Here is a 17,251-nt window from a genome sequence, read left to right as displayed (position 1 = left end):
CAGGATAGATCTAAGGCTGCAACACTAAGACTACATTACCCATAATCCCTTGCTGCGAACTCAATCCCCCTACTACTAGCCTACACTTCCCAGCTAGCTTCAAACTCATTCACCCCAGTCTTTTCTCTGCACACAGCAGAAATAACAGGGGGATTAGTCTACTGTACAAAGACAGCAAAACACACATCCGCTTCCATACGAAAACAAACAGAGTCTACAGCAGATCTTACCCTGCTATTCTCTAATATAAACAGAACTATAGCTAAGGCTTTCTAAACATTGACTTAAGTTGCTCCACTTGCGTAAGGCGAGAGAGACCTAGGGGGGACAGAGAGTAAATAAGTTGTAGTGTCTGAGAACCACCAGGAGGGGGCAGCACACTAGTCATCCCTGTTACAGATGGGCTCAGAGCCCAACATTCACACCCAGCACAGCTTTATACACGTAGTAGAGTAGGGATGAGTTGTGACAGATACCCCAGGCTCTATCCCAAATGGCACCCTATTCCCTACATAGTGCTATGGGACTTGGTCAAATGTAGTGCACTATTTAGGAAATTATAAACTGGGTGGTTCGAGCCCTGAATGCTGATTGGCTGACAGCCGTGGTATATCAGACCGTATACCACGGGTACGACAAAAAACAGTTATTTGTATCGCTCTAATTACATTGGTAACCAGTTTATAATAGCAATAAGGCACCTCTGGGGTTTGTGATATATGGCCAATATACCACGGCTAAGGGCTGTGTCCAGGCACTCCGCGTTGCGTATAAGAACAGCCCTTAGTCATGCCTTATTGCTTAATTATGGTGCCATTTGGGATGCAGAATATAGTCACTAGACTGGCCCATAGTGAAAGGAGAGGGATCTGATGCCTGGAAAGAGGCGCTGGTCTTTCCACAGCCAAAAGCGGCCTCTGGCAATAGTACACACACACAACACGGCCACGTCCTCTGTGGGTAATATCAAGTTGCTCTGTCCAGGACCCAGTCTTTTGGCTGTGTTTTCACACAGTGCGTGAGCAGTGCTGGCAGACAGGATATTGCAGGGAGAGAGGACCCTAATGAGGTCAGGGATGATGTCATGATCGTTCTCTCTCTCTCTCCAGCGCTCTAATCATCCTGCTCTCTCCTCTAGTCTTCTCTCCTTCTCCCTCCCTCCTTACTGAGGTATATAGAGTGTCATTTGGGACACAAACCATATCTAACATTAATGCTATTAATCCACGTAAGTCATTGAGAACAAACAGTATTTTAAACAACAATGACAATCCTTTGAGGTTCCATCTGTTTTTATTTTACCTTTATTTTAACTAAGCAAGTCAGTTAAGAACAAATTCTTATTTATAATGATGGCTGACCGGGGAACTGCCTTGCTCAGGGGCAGAATGACATATTTTCACCTTGTCAGCTCGGGGATTCGATCCAGCAACCTTTCGGTTACTGGCCCAATGCTCTAACCACTAGCCTACCTGCCGCTGTTACTGATGGCCTTTGGTATCTACCGTCTAGCCTACCAGGGGAAAGGTATCTACCGTCTACCAGGGGAAAAGGTATCTACCGTCTACCAGGGGAAAAGGTATCTACCGTCTACCAGGGGAAAAGGTATCTACCGTCTACCAGGGGAAAAGGTATCTACCGTCTACCAGGGAAAAGGTATCTACCGTCTACCAGGGAAAAGGTATCTACCGTCTACCAGGGGAAAAGGTATCTACCGTCTACCAGGGGAAAAGGTATCTACCGTCTACCAGGGGAAAAGGTATCTACCGTCTACCAGGGGAAAAGGTATCTACCGTCTACCAGGGGAAAAGGTATCTACCGTCTACCAGGGGAAAAGGTATCTACCGTCTACCAGGGGAAAAGGTATCTACCGTCTACCAGGGGAAAAGGTATCTACCGTCTACCAGGGGAAAAGGTATCTACCGTCTACCAGGGGAAAAGGTATCTACCGTCTACCAGGGGAAAAGGTATCTACCGTCTACCAGGGGAAATGGTATTTACCGTCTACCAGGGGAAAAGGTATCTACCGTCTACCAGGGGAAAAGGTATCTACCGTCTACCAGGGGAAAAGGTATCTACCGTCTACCAGGGGAAAAGGTATCTACCGTCTACCAGGGGAAAAGGTATCTACCGTCTACCAGGGGAAAAGGTATCTACCATCTACCAGGGGAAAGGTATCTACCGTCTACCAGGGGAAAAGGTATCTACCATCTACCAGGGGAAAAGGTATCTACCGTCTACCAGGGGAAAAGGTATCTACCGTCTAGCCAACCAGGGAAAAGGTATCTACCGTCTACCAGGGGAAAAGGTATCTACTGTCTACCAGGGGAAATGGTATCTACCGTCTACCAGGGGAAAAGGTATCTACCGTCTACCAGGGGAAAAGGTATCTACCGTCTACCAGGGGAAAAGGTATCTACCGTCTACCAGGGGAAAAGGTATCTACCGTCTACCAGGGGAAATGGTATCTACCGTCTACCAGGGGAAAGGGTATCTACCGTCTACCAGGGGAAAAGGTATCTACCGTCTACCAGGGGAAAAGGTATCTACCGTCTACCAGGGGAAAAGGTATCTACCGTCTACCAGGGGAAAATGTATCTACCGTCTACCAGGGGAAAAGATATCTACCGTCTACCAGGGGAAAAGGTATCTACCGTCTACCAGGGGAAATGGTATCTACCGTCTACCAGGGGAAAAGGTATCTACCGTCTACCAGGGGAAAAGGTATCTACCGTCTACCAGGGGAAAATGTATCTACCGTCTACCAGGGGAAAAGATATCTACCGTCTACCAGGGGAAAAGGTATCTACCGTCTACCAGGGGAAATGGTATCTACCGTCTACCAGGGGAAAAGGTATCTACCGTCTACCAGGGGAAAAGGTATCTACCGTCTACCAGGGAAAAGGTATCTACCGTCTACCAGGGAAAAGGTATCTACCGTCTACCAGGGGAAAAGGTATCTACCGTCTACCAGGGGAAAAGGTATCTACTGTCTACATCTACCAGGGGAAAAGGTATCTACCGTCTACCAGGGAAAAGGTATCTACCGTCTACCAGGGGAAAAGGTATCTACCGTCTACCAGGGGAAAAGGTATCTACTGTCTACATCTACCAGGGGAAAAGGTATCTACCGTCTACCAGGGAAAAGGTATCTACCGTCTACCAGGGAAAAGGTATCTACCGTCTACCAGGGGAAAAGGTATCTACCGTCTACCAGGGAAAAGGTATCTACCGTCTACCAGGGGAAAAGGTATCTACCGTCTACCAGGGGAAAAGGTATCTACCAGGGGAAAAGGTGTCTACTGTCTACCAGGGGAAAAGGTATCTACCGTCTACCAGGGGAAAAGGTATCTACCAGGGGAAAAGGTATCTACCGTCTACCAGGGGAAAAGGTATCTACCGTCTACCAGGGGAAAAGGTATCTACCGTCTACCAGGGGAAAAGGTATCTACCGTCTACCAGGGAAAAGGTATCTACCGTCTACCAGGGAAAAGGTATCTACCGTCTACCAGGGGAAAAGGTATCTACCGTCTACCAGGGGAAAAGGTATCTACCGTCTACCAGGGGAAAAGGTATCTACCGTCTACCAGGGAAAAGGTATCTACCGTCTACCAGGGGAAAAGGTATCTACCGTCTACCAGGGAAAAGGTATCTACCGACCAGGGAAAGGATCTACCGTCTACCAGGGAAAAGGTATCTACCGTCTACCAGGGGAAAAGGTATCTACCAGGGGAAAAGGTATCTACCGTCTACCAGGGAAAAGGTATCTACCGTCTACCAGGGAAAAGGTATCTACCGTCTACCAGGGAAAAGGTATCTACCGTCTACCAGGGAAAAGGTATCTACCATCTACCAGGGAAAAGGTATCTACCGTCTACCAGGGGAAAGGTATCTACCGTCTACCAGGGGAAAAGGTATCTACCGTCTACCAGGGGAAAAGGTATCTACCGTCTACCAGGGGAAAAGGTATCTACCGTCTACCAGGGGAAAAGGTATCTACCGTCTACCAGGGGAAAAGGTATCTACCGTCTACCAGGGGAAAAGGTATCTACCGTCTAGCCTACCAGGGGAAAGGTATCTACCGTCTACCAGGGAAAAAGGTATCTACCGTCTACCAGGGGAAAAGGTATCTACCGTCTACCAGGGGAAAAGGTATCTACCGTCTACCACGGGAAAAGGTATCTACCGTCTACCAGGGGAAAAGGTATCTACTGTCTACCAGGGGAATTGGTATCTACCGTCTACCAGGGGAAAAGGTATCTACCGTCTACCAGGGAAAAGGTATCTACCGTCTACCAGGGGAAAGGTATCTACCGTCTACATCTACCAGCGGAAAAGGTATCTACCATCTACCAGGGGAAAAGGTATCTACCGTCTACCAGGGAAAAGGTATCTACCGTCTACCAGGGAAAAGGTATCTACCGTCTACCAGGGAAAAGGTATCTACCAGGGGAAAAGGTATCTACCATCTAGCCAACCAGGGAAAAGGTATCTACCGTCTACCAGGGAAAAGGTATCTACCGTCTACCAGGGGAAAAGGTATCTACCGTCTACCAGGGGAAAAGGTATCTACCGTCTACCAGGGGAAAAGGTATCTACCGTCTACCAGGGGAAAAGGTATCTACCGTCTACCAGGGGAAAAGGTATCTACCGTCTACCAGGGGAAAAGGTATCTACCGTCTACCAGGGGAAAAGGTATCTACCGTCTACCAGGGGAAAAGGTATCTACCGTCTACCAGGGGAAAAGGTATCTACCGTCTACCAGGGGAAAAGGTATCTACCAGGGGAAAAGGTATCTACCGTCTACCAGGGAAAAGGTATCTACCGTCTACCAGGGGAAAAGGTATCTACCAGGGGAAAAGGTATCTACCGTCTACCAGGGAAAAGGTATCTACCGTCTACCAGGGGAAAAGGTATCTACCGTCTACCAGGGAAAAGGTATCTACCGTCTACCAGGGGAAAAGGTATCTACCGTCTACCAGGGGAAAAGGTATCTACCGTCTACCAGGGAAAAGGTATCTACCGTCTACCAGGGGAAAAGGTATCTACCAGGGGAAAAGGTATCTACCATCTAGCCAACCAGGGAAAAGGTATCTACCGTCTACCAGGGAAAAGGTATCTACCGTCTACCAGGGGAAAAGGTATCTACCGTCTACCAGGGAAAAGGTATCTACCGTCTACCAGGGAAAAGGTATCTACCATCTACCAGGGGAAAAGGTATCTACCGTCTACCAGGGGAAAGGTATCTACCGTCTACCAGGGGAAAAGGTATCTACCGTCTACCAGGGGAAAAGGTATCTACCGTCTACCAGGGGAAAAGGTATCTACCGTCTACCAGGGGAAAAGGTATCTACCGTCTACCAGGGGAAAAGGTATCTACCGTCTACCAGGGGAAAAGGTATCTACCGTCTAGCCTACCAGGGGAAAGGTATCTACCGTCTACCAGGGAAAAAGTTATCTACCGTCTACCAGGGGAAAAGGTATCTACCGTCTACCAGGGGAAAAGGTATCTACCGTCTACCACGGGAAAAGGTATCTACCGTCTACCAGGGGAAAAGGTATCTACTGTCTACCAGGGGAATTGGTATCTACCGTCTACCAGGGGAAAAGGTATCTACCGTCTACCAGGGAAAAGGTATCTACCGTCTACCAGGGGAAAGGTATCTACCGTCTACATCTACCAGCGGAAAAGGTATCTACCATCTACCAGGGGAAAAGGTATCTACCGTCTACCAGGGAAAAGGTATCTACCGTCTACCAGGGAAAAGGTATCTACCGTCTACCAGGGAAAAGGTATCTACCGTCTACCAGGGGAAAAGGTATCTACCGTCTACCAGGGAAAAGGTATCTACCAGGGGAAAAGGTATCTACCATCTAGCCAACCAGGGAAAAGGTATCTACCGTCTACCAGGGAAAAGGTATCTACCGTCTACCAGGGGAAAAGGTATCTACCGTCTACCAGGGGAAAAGGTATCTACCGTCTACCAGGGGAAAAGGTATCTACCGTCTACCAGGGGAAAAGGTATCTACCGTCTACCAGGGGAAAAGGTATCTACCGTCTACCAGGGGAAAGGTATCTACCGTCTACCAGGGGAAAAGGTATCTACCGTCTACCAGGGGAAAAGGTATCTACCGTCTACCAGGGGAAAAGGTATCTACCGTCTACCAGGGAAAAGGTATCTACCGTCTACCAGGGGAAAAGGTATCTACCGTCTACCAGGGAAAAAGGTATCTACCGTCTACCAGGGGAAAAGGTATCTACCGTCTACCAGGGGAAAAGGTATCTACCGTCTACCACGGGAAAAGGTATCTACCGTCTACCAGGGGAAAAGGTATCTACTGTCTACCAGGGGAATTGGTATCTACCGTCTACCAGGGGAAAAGGTATCTACCGTCTACCAGGGAAAAGGTATCTACCGTCTACCAGGGGAAAGGTATCTACCGTCTACATCTACCAGCGGAAAAGGTATCTACCATCTACCAGGGGAAAAGGTATCTACCGTCTACCAGGGAAAAGGTATCTACCGTCTACCAGGGAAAAGGTATCTACCGTCTACCAGGGAAAAGGTATCTACCGTCTACCAGGGGAAAAGGTATCTACCGTCTACCAGGGAAAAGGTATCTACCAGGGGAAAAGGTATCTACCATCTAGCCAACCAGGGAAAAGGTATCTACCGTCTACCAGGGAAAAGGTATCTACCGTCTACCAGGGGAAAAGGTATCTACCGTCTACCAGGGGAAAAGGTATCTACCGTCTACCAGGGGAAAAGGTATCTACCGTCTACCAGGGGAAAAGGTATCTACCGTCTACCAGGGGAAAAGGTATCTACCGTCTACCAGGGGAAAAGGTATCTACCGTCTACCAGGGGAAAGGTATCTACCGTCTACCAGGGGAAAAGGTATCTACCGTCTACCAGGGGAAAAGGTATCTACCGTCTACCAGGGGAAAAGGTATCTACCAGGGGAAAAGGTATCTACCGTCTACCAGGGAAAAGGTATCTACCGTCTACCAGGGGAAAAGGTATCTACCAGGGGAAAAGGTATCTACCGTCTACCAGGGGAAAAGGTATCTACCGTCTACCAGGGAAAAGGTATCTACCGTCTACCAGGGGAAAAGGTATCTACCGTCTACCAGGGGAAAAGGTATCTACCGTCTACCAGGGAAAAGGTATCTACCGTCTACCAGGGGAAAAGGTATCTACCAGGGGAAAAGGTATCTACCATCTAGCCAACCAGGGAAAAGGTATCTACCGTCTACCAGGGAAAAGGTATCTACCGTCTACCAGGGGAAAAGGTATCTACCGTCTACCAGGGAAAAGGTATCTACCGTCTACCAGGGAAAAGGTATCTACCATCTACCAGGGGAAAAGGTATCTACCATCTACCAGGGGAAAAGGTATCTACCGTCTACCAGGGGAAAGGTATCTACCGTCTACCAGGGGAAAAGGTATCTACCGTCTACCAGGGGAAAAGGTATCTACCGTCTACCAGGGGAAAAGGTATCTACCGTCTACCAGGGGAAAAGGTATCTACCGTCTACCAGGGGAAAAGGTATCTACCGTCTACCAGGGGAAAAGGTATCTACCGTCTAGCCTACCAGGGGAAAGGTATCTACCGTCTACCAGGGAAAAAGGTATCTACCGTCTACCAGGGGAAAAGGTATCTACCGTCTACCAGGGGAAAAGGTATCTACCGTCTACCACGGGAAAAGGTATCTACCGTCTACCAGGGGAAAAGGTATCTACTGTCTACCAGGGGAATTGGTATCTACCGTCTACCAGGGGAAAAGGTATCTACCGTCTACCAGGGGAAAGGTATCTACCGTCTACATCTACCAGCGGAAAAGGTATCTACCGTCTACCAGGGAAAAGGTATCTACCGTCTACCAGGGGAAAAGGTATCTACCGTCTACCAGGGGAAAAGGTATCTACCGTCTACCAGGGAAAAGGTATCTACCGTCTACCAGGGGAAAAGGTATCTACCAGGGGAAAAGGTATCTACCATCTAGCCAACCAGGGAAAAGGTATCTACCGTCTACCAGGGAAAAGGTATCTACCGTCTACCAGGGGAAAAGGTATCTACCGTCTACCAGGGAAAAGGTATCTACCGTCTACCAGGGAAAAGGTATCTACCATCTACCAGGGGAAAAGGTATCTACCGTCTACCAGGGGAAAGGTATCTACCGTCTACCAGGGGAAAAGGTATCTACCGTCTACCAGGGGAAAAGGTATCTACCGTCTACCAGGGGAAAAGGTATCTACCGTCTACCAGGGGAAAAGGTATCTACCGTCTACCAGGGGAAAAGGTATCTACCGTCTACCAGGGGAAAAGGTATCTACCGTCTAGCCTACCAGGGGAAAGGTATCTACCGTCTACCAGGGAAAAAGGTATCTACCGTCTACCAGGGGAAAAGGTATCTACCGTCTACCAGGGGAAAAGGTATCTACCGTCTACCACGGGAAAAGGTATCTACCGTCTACCAGGGGAAAAGGTATCTACTGTCTACCAGGGGAATTGGTATCTACCGTCTACCAGGGGAAAAGGTATCTACCGTCTACCAGGGAAAAGGTATCTACCGTCTACCAGGGGAAAGGTATCTACCGTCTACATCTACCAGCGGAAAAGGTATCTACCATCTACCAGGGGAAAAGGTATCTACCGTCTACCAGGGAAAAGGTATCTACCGTCTACCAGGGAAAAGGTATCTACCGTCTACCAGGGAAAAGGTATCTACCGTCTACCAGGGGAAAAGGTATCTACCGTCTACCAGGGAAAAGGTATCTACCAGGGGAAAAGGTATCTACCATCTAGCCAACCAGGGAAAAGGTATCTACCGTCTACCAGGGAAAAGGTATCTACCGTCTACCAGGGGAAAAGGTATCTACCGTCTACCAGGGGAAAAGGTATCTACCGTCTACCAGGGGAAAAGGTATCTACCGTCTACCAGGGGAAAAGGTATCTACCGTCTACCAGGGGAAAAGGTATCTACCGTCTACCAGGGGAAAGGTATCTACCGTCTACCAGGGGAAAAGGTATCTACCGTCTACCAGGGGAAAAGGTATCTACCGTCTACCAGGGGAAAAGGTATCTACCGTCTACCAGGGAAAAGGTATCTACCGTCTACCAGGGGAAAAGGTATCTACCGTCTACCAGGGAAAAGGTATCTACCGTCTACCAAGGGAAAAGGTATGTACCGTCTACCAGGGGAAAAGGTATGTACCGTCTACCAGGGGAAAAGGTATCTACCGTCTACCAGGGGAAAAGGTATCTACCGTCTACCAGGGAAAAGGTATCTACCGTCTACCAGGGCAAAGGTATCTACCGTCTACCAGGGGAAAAGGTATCTACCGTCTACCAGGGGAAAAGGTATCTACTGTCTACATCCACCAGGGGAAAGGTATCTACCGTCTACCAGGGGAAAAGGTATCTACCGTCTACCAGGGGAAATGGTATCTACCGTCTACCAGGGGAAATGGTATCTACCGTCTACCAGGGGAAAAGGTATCTACCGTCTACCAGGGGAAATGGTATCTACCGTCTACCAGGGGAAATGGTATCTACCGTCTACCAGGGGAAAAGGTATCTACCGTCTACATCTACCAGGGGAAAAGGTATCTACTGTCTACATCTACCAGGGGAAAAGGTATCTACCGTCTACCAGGGAAAAGGTATCTACCGTCTACCAGGGAAAAGGTATCTACTGTCTACATCTACCAGGGGAAAAGGTATCTACCGTCTACCAGGGAAAAGGTATCTACCGTCTACCAGGGGAAATGGTATCTACCGTCTACCAGGGAAAAGGTATCTACCGTCTACCAGGGGAAAAGGTATCTACCGTCTACCAGGGGAAAAGGTATCTACCGTCTACCAGGGAAAAGGTATCTACCGTCTACCAGGGAAAAGGTATCTACTGTCTACATCTACCAGGGGAAAAGGTATCTACCGTCTACCAGGGAAAAGGTATCTACCGTCTACCAGGTGAAATGGTATCTACCGTCTACCAGGGAAAAGGTATCTACTGTCTACCAGGGAAAAGGTATCTACCGTCTACCAGGGGAAAAGGTATCTACCGTCTACCAGGGGAAAAGGTATCTACCGTCTACCAGGGAAAAGGTATCTACTGTCTACATCTACCAGGGGAAAAGGTATCTACCGTCTACCAGGGAAAAGGTATCTACTGTCTACATCTACCAGGGGAAAAGGTATCTACTGTCTACCAGGGAAAAGGTATCTACCGTCTACCAGGGGAAAAGGTATCTACCGTCTACCAGGGAAAAGGTATCTACTGTCTACATCTACCAGGGGAAAAGGTATCTACCGTCTACCAGGGGAAAAGGTATCTACCGTCTACCAGGGAAAAGGTATCTACCGTCTACCAGGGAAAAGGTATCTACCGTCTACCAGGGGAAAAGGTATCTACCGTCTACATCTACCGTCTACCAGGGAAAAGGTATCTACTGTCTACATCTACCAGGGGAAAAGGTATCTACCGTCTACCAGGGAAAAGGTATCTACTGTCTACATCTACCAGGGGAAATGGTATCTACCGTCTACCAGGGGAAAAGGTATCTACCGTCTACCAGGGGAAATGGTATCTACCGTCTACCAGGGGAAAAGGTATCTACCGTCTACCAGGGGAAAAGGTATCTACCGTCTACCAGGGGAAAAGGTAGCTACCGTCTACCAGGGGAAAGGTATCTACCGTCTACCAGGGGAAAAGGTATCTACTGTCTACATCTACCAGGGGAAAAGGTATCTACCGTCTACCAGGGGAAAAGGTATCTACCGTCTACCAGGGGAAAAGGTATCTACCGTCTACCAGGGGAAATGGTATCTACCGTCTACCAGGGGAAATGGTATCTACCGTCTACCAGGGGAAATGGTATCTACCGTCTACCAGGGAAAAGGTATCTACCGTCTACCAGGGGAAAAGGTATCTACCGTCTACCAGGGGAAAAGGTATCTACCGTCTACCAGGGGAAAAGGTATCTACCGTCTACCAGGGGAAAAGGTATCTACCGTCTACCAGGGGAAAAGGTATCTACCGTCTACCAGGGGAAAAGGTATCTACCGTCTACCAGGGGAAAAGGTATCTACCGTCTACCAGGGGAAAAGGTATCTACCGTCTACCAGGGGAAAAGGTATCTACCGTCTACCAGGGGAAAAGGTATCTACCGTCTACCAGGGGAAAAGGTATCTACCGTCTACATCTACCAGGGGAAAAGGTATCTACCAGGGGAAAAGGTATCTACCGTCTACCAGGGGAAAAGGTATCTACTGTCTACCAGGGGAAAAGGTATCTACCGTCTACCAGGGGAAAAGGTATCTACCGTCTACCAGGGGAAAAGGTATCTACCGTCTACCAGGGGAAAAGGTATCTACTGTCTACCAGGGGAAAAGGTATCTACTGTCTACCAGGGGAAAGGTATCTACCGTCTACCAGGGGAAAAGGTATCTACCGTCTACCAGGGGAAAAGGTATCTACCGTCTACCAGGGGAAAAGGTATCTACCGTCTACATCTACCAGGGGAAATGGTATCTACCGTCTACCAGGGGAAAAGGTATCTACCGTCTACCAGGGGAAAAGGTATCTACCGTCTACCAGGGGAAATGGTATCTACCGTCTACCAGGAGAAATGGGAAATGGTATCTACCACCTATAGGGAAGATTTGGAGATGTTCATATTGAAACATATATTTCCCCCCCCCTAACTTGTTTGATAAGATTAGTACAGATTCTCTCAGAGACCCCCCCCACCCACACCCTGCCCGCTTCCTCTCTAATCTCGGTCTTTGCTTCCTCCTGCATGTATTGCAGCCTGCCTCAGCCTCACCACATCACTGTCTGTCTCAGTAGCTTACTTTCTGCAAAGCCAAGTTATTATGAGAACTTTAGTGGCCTATTTTTTTTCTCCTGTTGAGGTACGCTCCGTTTAACGTCAGCTTCATACTTCATCTAGCCAGCACCCTTCAACATTACGGCAATAGAGGTCTCTTCCCGGCAGCTAGCCATCTGACATATTATCTATAAGCAACTACTTTCCCTTAATGTTGCAACCAGTTGTGCACTCATTCTCCGAGAGTCAATATTTCTTTGTTTTGGGGGAAGTCTGTAAACATGGCAGAAGTTGAGGGATGGTTTTTAAAAAACGGCCTTTTGTCCGGCATCTCTCAAACACACAGAGCAGCGTCTAGTGAACTAGTGGAGCCGCCTCCGAGATGGGGCAGTTAGTTTGAGCCGCCTCCGAGATGGGGCAGTTAGTTTGAGCCGCCTCCGAGATGGGGCAGTTAGTTTGAGCCGCCTCCGAGATGGGGCAGTTAGTTTCGCGTCAGGCTATGCCCTCGTCCTGTGCTGCTAAAAAGACAAACCAGGGGAGGAGGAAACCGGGAGACGCAGGCGAACATAACGAACAAACCACTGCTTTGCTCAATGCTGGGAGAAATATTTAGCTGTTGACCTGTATTTGATTTCCTTTATTGTGTACAAAATATATATATATTTTTTTATTATTATAAACAATTACCGAGGTCCATGGCGGTAGCTAGCAAATATTCTGATAACTAACCCTTTCTGTCTGTGATAATAGCTAGCTAGCGCTACTAGCTAGCCAGCCAGCAACTTGTAGTACTAGCTAGCCATTAGGCTACTAGCTAACTAGCCATTAACTAGTAATACTAGCTAGCCATTAACTAGTAGTACTAGCTAGCCATTCGGGTAATAGCTAGCTAGCCAGTAACTAGTAGTACAATGTAGTCATTAGGCTACTAGCTAGCTAGCCAGTCTTTGGGACTGGGGGGCAGTATTGAGTAGCTTGGATAAAAAGGTGCCCGGAGTAAACTGCCTGCTACTCAGTCCTAAAAGCTAGAATATGCATATAATTAGTAGATTTGGATGGAAAACACTCTGAAGTTTCTAAAACTGTTTGAATGATGTCTGTGAGTATAACAGAACTCATATGGCAGGCAAAAACCTGAGAAAAAATCCAACCAGGAAGTGGGAAATCTGAGGTTTGTAGTTTTTCAAGTCATTGCCTATCGAATATACAGTGTCTATGGGGTCATATTGCACTTCCTAAGGCTTCCACTAGATGTCAACCTTCTTTAGAACCTCGTTTGATGCTTCTACTGTGAAGGAGGGGGGAATGAGAGCTGTTTAAGTCAGGTGTCTGGCAGAGTGCCACGAGCTCAGTCTCGCGCGCTCCCGTGAGAGTTAGCTGCGTTCCATTGCATTTCTACAGACAAAGGAATTCTCCAGTTGAAACATTATTGAAGATTTATGATAAAAACATCCTAAAGATTGATTCTATACTTCGTTTGATATGTTTCTACAAACTGTAATATGACTTTTCGCCTGGACTTGCCTGCGCCTCCTGAGTTTAGATTTGTGTACTAAACGCGTGAACAAAAAGGAGGTATTTGGACATAAATTATGAACTTTATCGAACAAAACAAACATTTATTGTGGAACTGGGAATCCTGGGAGTGCATTCTGATGAAGATCATCAAAGGTAAGTGAATATTTATAATGCTATTTCGGACTTCTGTTGACTCCACAACATGGCGGTATCTTTTATCAATGTTTATTATGAGTATTTCTGTAAATTGATGTGGCTCTCTGCAAAATCACTGGATGTTTTGGAACTACTGAACATAACGCGCCAAAGTAAACTGAGATTTTTGGATATAAATATGAACTTTATCGAACAAAACATACATGTATTGTGTAACATGAAGTCCTATGAGTGTCATCTGATGAAGATCATCAAAGGTTAGTGATTAATTTTATCTCTATTTCTGCTTTTTGTGACTCCTCTCTTTGGCTGGAAAAATGGCTGTGTTTTTCTGTGACTAGATGCTGACCTAACACAATCGTCTGGTGTGCTTTCGTCGTCAAGTCTTTTTGAAATCGGACACTGTGGCTGGATTTACAACAAGTTTATCTTTAAAATGGTGTAAAATACTTGTATGTTTGAGGAATTTTAATTATGGTATTCCTGTTGTTTTGAATTTGGCGCCCTGCAATTTCACTGGCTGTTGTTGAGGTGGGACGCTACCGTCCCGAATATCCCAGAGGGGGTTAACTCACTGTAACACGATTTGACTACAAAATAAACATTGTAGGACGGTTCTAACGATTGCTCTGGGAAACGAGGCACAAGGCTCGGTTTGCCAAAAGCATCTTAAGACTAATAAGTTCATCATTAGAACCATAGGATCCTACGGTATGAACAATGAACCAAGAGGATTTTGGGAACCGGGTCCTGGTCTTTACACACAGTTGTGCATCGGGAGAGTTTCAAGGGACGTGTCATTAGCAATAGATCCGTGGACAGAGGTCTTTAAAAAATATATATATACAGTGGGGAGAACAAGTATTTGATACACTGCCGATTTTGCAGGTTTTCCAACTTACAAAGCATGTAGAGGTCTGTAATTTTTATCATAGGTACACTTCAACTGTGAGAGACGGAATCTAAAACAAAAATCCAGAAAATCACATTGTATGATTTTTAAGTAATTAATTTGCATTTTATTGCATGACATAAGTATTTGATCACCTACCAACCAGTAAGAATTCCGGCTCTCACAGACCTGTTAGTTTTTCTTTAAGAAGCCCTCCTGTTCTCCACTCATTACCTGTATTAACTGCACCTGTTTGAACTTGTTACCTGTATAAAAGACACCTGTACACACACTCAATCAAACAGACTCCAATCTCTCCACAATGGCCAAGACCAGAGAGCTGTGTAAGGACATCAGGGATAAAATTGTAGACCTGCACAAGGCTGGGATGGGCTACAGGACAATAGGCAAGCAGCTTGGTGAGAAGGCAACAACTGTTGGCGCAATTATTAGAAAATGGAAGAAGTTGAAGATGACGGTCAACCACCCTCGGTCTGGGGCTCCATGCAAGATCTCACCTCGTGGGGCATCAATGATCATGAGAAAGGTGAGGGATCAGCCCATAACTACACGGCAGGACCTGGTCAATGACCTGAAGAGAGCTGGGACCACAGTCTCAAAGAAAACCATTAGTAACACACTACACCGTCATGGATTGAAATCCTGCAGCGCATGCAAGGTCCCCCTGCTCAAGCCAGCGCATTTCCAGGCCCGTCTGAAGTTTGCCAATGACCATCTGGATGATCCAGAGGAGGAATGGGAGAAGGTCATGTGGTCTGATGAGACAAAAATAGAGCTTTTTGGTCTAAACTCCACTCGCCGTGTTTGGAGGAAGAAGAAGGTTGAGTACAACCCCAAGAACACCCTCCCAACCGTGAAGCATGGAGGTGGAAACATCATTCTTTGGGGATGCTTTTCTGCAAAGGGGACAGGACGACTGCACCATATTGAGGGGAGGATGGATGGGGCCATGTATCGCGAGATCTTGGCCAAAAACCTCCTTCCCTCATTAAGAGCATTGAAGATGGGTCGTGGCTGGATCTTCCAGCATGACAACGACCCGAAACACACAGCCAGGGCAACTAAGGAGTGGCTCCGTAAGAAGCATCTCAAGGTCCTGGAGTGGCCTAGCCAGTCTCCAGACATGAACCCAATAGAAAATCTTTGGAGGGAGCTGAAAGTCCGTATTGCCCAGCGACAGCCCCGAAACCTGAAGGATCTGGAGAAGGTCTGTATGGAGGAGTGGGCCAAAATCCCTGCTGCAGTGTGTGCAAACCTGGTCAATAACTACAGGAAACGTATGATCTTTGTAATTGCAAACAAAGGTTTCTGTACCAAATATTAAGTTCTGCTTTTCTGATGTATCAAATACTTATGTCATGCAATAAAATGCAAATTAATTACTGCCCTGGTATAGATCATTGGTCATGAGGCAAACATTTTTAGGCTACAGGTCAGTCATTCAGCTTGAACAAGTTGTGGAAGTGACTATCTCACTGACCTAGAACACGCGGGTCTCTCATTCTAGAACACGCGGCTCTCTCATTCTAGAACACGCGGCTCTCTCATTCTAGAACACGCGGCTCTCTCATTCTAGAACACGCGACTCTCTCATTCTAGAACACGCGACTCTCTCATTCTAGAACACGCGACTCTCTCATTCTAGAACACGCGACTCTCTCATTCTAGAACACGCGACTCTCTCATTCTAGAACACGCGACTCTCTCATTCTAGAACACGCGACTCTCTCATTCGAGAACACGCGACTCTCTCATTCTAGAACACGCGACTCTCTCATCCTAGAACACGCGACTCTCTCATCCTAGAACACGCGACTCTCTCATCCTAGAACACGCGACTCTCTCATCCTAGAACACGTGACTCTCATTCTAGAACACGCGACTCTCTCATCCTAGAACACGTGACTCTCTCATCCTAGAACACGCGACTCTCATTGTAGAACACGCGACTCTCTCATTCTAGAACACGCGACTCTCTCATCCTAGAACACGCGACTCTCTCATTCTAGAACACGCGACTTGTCATTCTAGAACACGCGACTCTCTCATTCTAGAACACGCGACTCTCTCATTCTAGAACACGCGACTCTCTCATTCTAGAACACGCGACTCTCTCATTCTAGAACACGCGACTCTGTCATTCTAGAACACGCGACTCTGTCATTCTAGAACACGCGACTCTCTCATTCTAGAACACGCGACTCTCTCATTCTAGAACACGCGACTCTCTCATTCTAGAACACGCGACTCTCTCATTCTAGAACACGCGACTCTCTCATTCTAGAACACGCGACTCTCTCATTCTAGAACACGCGACTCTCTCATTCTAGAACACGCGACTCTCTCATTCTAGAACACGCGACTCTCATTCTAGAACACGCGACTCTCTCATTCTAGAACACGTGACTCTCTCATTCTAGAACACGTGACTCTCTCATTCTAGAACACGCGACTCTCTCATTCTAGAACACGTGACTCTCTCATTCTAGAACACGCGACTCTCTCATTCTAGAACACGCGACTCTGTCATTCTAGAACACGCGACTCTGTCATTCTAGAACACGTGACTCTCATTCTAGATTCTCTGAATTTGACACTATTAAAGGGATACTTTGGGACAATGAGGACCTTTATGTAGTTCCCCAGTACTAGTCAGAGGAACTTGTGGATATTATTTTTCTGTCTCTGTGTGCAGTTGAGGAAGTTGCTAACTAGCTCTAGCGCAATGACTGGAAATATTCCTTTATTAAATACCATTCATTCAACATCAACTTTCATTCAACAAAAAAAATAAACGATGTAATGAAAATATCACTAATAGTTAATA

General features: G+C 47.0%; 1 protein-coding gene across 4 annotated transcripts in view; it reads right to left on the bottom strand.

The window, feature by feature from the left end:
• LOC139531480 (nuclear receptor coactivator 2-like) overlaps positions 1–17,251 on the bottom strand; it is a 192,283-nt gene that overhangs the window by 42,278 nt on the left and 132,754 nt on the right. The gene's annotated exons all lie outside the window — the stretch shown is intronic.

This window comes from Salvelinus alpinus, chromosome 10 (assembly GCF_045679555.1).
Source record: "Salvelinus alpinus chromosome 10, SLU_Salpinus.1, whole genome shotgun sequence".
Lineage (NCBI taxonomy): Eukaryota > Metazoa > Chordata > Actinopteri > Salmoniformes > Salmonidae > Salvelinus > Salvelinus alpinus.
Note: the sequence above shows the minus strand (reverse complement) of the source record. Positions and strands in the feature narration are given on the sequence as shown.